The 3,680-nt window shown below is 55.2% G+C and overlaps 1 pseudogene; it reads left to right on the top strand.

The window, feature by feature from the left end:
* The first annotated feature begins 285 nt into the window (after positions 1-285).
* Positions 286-404, top strand: LOC112484272 (annotated as a pseudogene).
* Positions 405-3,680: the final 3,276 nt, after the last annotated feature.

The following is a 3,680-nucleotide window of genomic DNA, read 5'->3' as shown; positions in this document are numbered from 1 at the left end:
ATAATAATAATAATAAAATCTACCATTGGCTGAGTGCAAAGTGTCCGGCCTTGTGCGAAGCGCTTTTCAGGCAGTTTCTCAAGCAATCTTTCCCACAAACCTCCATGTGAATTGCATCCTATTATGGTTCCCATTTTACAGGTGAGGAAACTGAGGCACGGAGAGGTGAGGTGACTCATCCAAGGTCACACGGCCAAGAAATGCCACAGGAAGGTTTCAAACTGAGTCTATCTGGGTCCAGAGTCCATGTTGCACTGAAGTTAACTGTCAAGAAATGGCAATTCTGTCTATGTCCATGCCACCCTGATCCCATCTGATCCCATCTGATCTCGGAAGCTAAGCAGGGTCAGGCCTGGTCGGTACTTGGATGGGAGACCACCTAGGAAGACCAGGTGCTATAGGCGTAAAAAATAAAAAAATAAGGGGTTGTAAGATGACAAGGTCTTTGCAATCTGTGAGGTCAACCAAGGGTTGCCTCACCTAAATAAAAAAGAAAAAGAAAAAGAAATGGCGATTCTAAGGGTTTGTCCTCGCCAGGTGCTGTGGGCCTTGGGGGTGTCTTAGACTGCCAGTTCTAGGCTGGGCCGGGCAAGGTGGGTCAAGCTCAGCTCTCACAGAGCTGTAGGCCAGTGCACCCTGTAGTCCAGCCACCCCTCCACAAGTCGTTCTTCCCCTTCGAGCCTTCCTTTTCCCATTTGAAAGAGGATCCTGCCTCTTGCCCAGCCTCCCAGGGTGTCTGAGGATAGAGTCGTCAAGGTGCCATTTTCAAACGGATTTTTCAGGAGAACCTCGTTTTCAGCCACAATCTTATCAAGAAGGCCAATATATGAAACTGATTAAAGGGGTGTTTCATTAGCATAAATTTCTAAGCTCAGGGTGCTGACAGGTCCTTAGTCTAAAGTCCCTTGCGAGGGTAAGTGTGTGACAATTGTGATGGACACACGGCCTGCTTGGGGTGTGGGTGAGGGCTGTGGCCCACTGGGAGTTACCCCAGCACCTAGTCTATTTCTATACTTTATCTGAGCTGTACGGCATCAAGAAAACTTGCGGCCTGCCGACAAAAAGCTGTTTTGAAAAAAAGAATTCAAAGCAAGCTTTGGTGACAGCTCCAAGGCCCAGCCAGGGATTCCAGGTGTCTACAGAGCCCATCTGATGCCCCCCGCCCCTGGCTGTGGGACCTTGGGCAAGTCTGTGGCCTTCTTTGGGCTTCAGGAGGCACAGGAGCCTGGAGTCCACCTCCAGTGCCCATCTGTTTACCTCGGCAGGTCCGGATTTGGCAACGAGGGACACCTGGCCGATAGCTGGGCTCCCCACTGGCCCTAAGAAGCCTGGTCAGCAACAGAGTGTGTGTGGAATGAACCTTCAGAGACTGGTCAGGGGGCTCAGCTTGGATGTGGGAGACGGGGTAGGCAGGATGAGATGGGGTGGGAAGGGGAGGGGGCAGGGAGCCGACCAAGCCCTGAGAGTTTAAAAATAAATCCTGTCTGAGCGCTGTCAGCTATAGCCAGCTGTGCTCCAGGGCCTGGTGACATCACCAGGGCACAGGATGTCCCTGGCAGGGGCTGGGGGGTAACAGAGAGGTCGTGGCAGGGAAGAGAGGGGTCCTGAGCTGCCCTTTCTGTACCTGAAAACTGTTCGTGTTTGGGCAGAGCCAGTCTGGGTTGTCCTGGGACAGAGGAGCTGTGGGGGGTCCTTCCTCTCCCAACATTTTTCATTTACAACTGAGAAACTGAGGCCCAGGGAGATTGTGACTGCCTGAGGCTCCTACTTGGAGAGATTTGTCAGCTCCAGAACTCAAGCAGTGGCTCCTGAAGCCTGGTGGGCACGGGGTGGGGACCATTTGAGAAGAAGGCTCGGCTGGATGGAGGGCAGGAGGGAGGCACCAAATGAGCAAATGGATAGCACTGTGGTGGACACTGGTCAGAGCAACCAACCTCCTCCTGCCCATCCATCGCCTCTGCTCCTCATTCCGACCCTGAGGAGGGACTGGCACGGACTAGTGCTGTCCCTAGTCTATAGATGAGGAAACTGACCTAGGGAGACAAAATCACCTACTCCAGGGCTCACAGCCTGCACATCATGCCCAGCTGGGATGGGGTCCAGTGTCCCCTGGCAGTCCCCAGCTTGAGCTGCTGATAGAGAGCTAAGGTGGAGCCCAGGTGGGTATAAGGGGGTCAGGGGAGGAAGGGCTGCCATAGGAATATAGGGAACGGGTGGGAGGGAGGCCCTACCACCTCTGCTATTGGGGTACCCCGTTCATTCAGCCTCCCTCCCACCCGTCTTCTTCCTCACCCCTCCTCCATGGGGCTCTGGCCTCCCTCCCATCCCTCGTCCTGCTTCAGGTGCTCAGTGCCCCCATGCACTCAGAACAATGTCCAGCCTCCTGGCCTGCCCAAGGCTCTCCCTGCACATCCAGCCTCATCTCTTGCCTTGTGCCTGACACACTCTAAGCCTCAGCCTCACCAAACTGCTCACAGATCCCGACAACAATTGCTATTTCAGGCCTCTGAGCAGTTGAACAAGCTGTTCCCGCTGGCTGGAATGCCCTTCCTGTTATCTTCCTGGGGAACGCCTGTTCATCCTCCATAATTCCGCTCTGAGCTGTCAGGGCTCTCCTCAGACCACGATTCTGTTTGTGATTGCTGTTTGTTGCCCGCCTCTTCTACTGGACTCACAACTCTTTTGGGGGCAAGAACTGCATTGTATTTCTCTCTCTGTGCTCTGTCTAGCTAGTGGATGAAGTCATCAAATTGGGTCCTGACCCTGCTCCTTTCTCGCCAGGGACTTTGTCCAAGTCACATCCCCTCTGTGAGCCTTGCGAGGTGGGGACAAGGCCCACTTTGCAGGGTTGCTGGAGAATAGTGGGATTCACTGTATCCCTGAGTAGGGGTCGGGGTGTTCCTTAGAGGCCACAATTCAGACTTTCTCTCTCTGGCCCAGTCCCTGGTCTACCCTTCCCCCATTCCCTAACCTCTCCCCTGCCCTGTTTATCCATCTTACCCCATCAAATCAAAGCAGGGGCAGTCCCAGCCTGCCTCCCTCCTGCTGCCTGCCTGCTCCCCACAAAGGTAGCCACAGGACAGCTCCCAAACCTTAGAAAGACCAAGATTCCCCTAGGGAGCCTGTTTTAAGTGTAGAGTCCAGGCCTTAGCCCCAAGAGGCCCACTCAGAGGGCCTTGGTGTGGAACCCTGGAATCAGCATTGTTAAGCAGCCTGCCAGTGACAACGATCCTGCTTTAGGAGCCTCCTGGGGTGAGGGTGGGGGCAACATGTTAACCCAAGATGATGCTCTGACCAGGGAGGGGCAAGGAGAGAGAGCTGGTCAGTAGGGCGGGACTGGGAGCTGGGGAAGACCTCCGTTAGTAGCTGCCCGCGCGTCCTTCCTCCTTTCCCCAAGACTGAGGTGAGCCAGGCCTAGGCGAAGGGCTTCCTGGGTCCACGGACCAAAAGCGGACTCTTCTGACCCCTCTGGCATCTGGTGCACAAGGTGTGCGTGCAGGCCTCAAGGCTGTCTGCTGGGAGACAGGCGCGGATATAAATAACCGCGAGGCCAGAACGGATGAAGTAAGTGTGAACGGAGAGGCGAGAACCGCGACCAGGGAGCGAAGGCGGCGCGGACCCGCAGCTCTCTCGGGTCCCCGGTGACCTTCGAGGAGGACGAGGGGGCTCCCGGTCTCTAG

Source organism: Pteropus alecto, unplaced genomic scaffold (genome assembly GCF_000325575.1).
Source record: "Pteropus alecto unplaced genomic scaffold, ASM32557v1 scaffold157, whole genome shotgun sequence".
Classification (NCBI taxonomy): Eukaryota; Metazoa; Chordata; class Mammalia; order Chiroptera; family Pteropodidae; genus Pteropus; species Pteropus alecto.
Note: the sequence above shows the minus strand (reverse complement) of the source record. Positions and strands in the feature narration are given on the sequence as shown.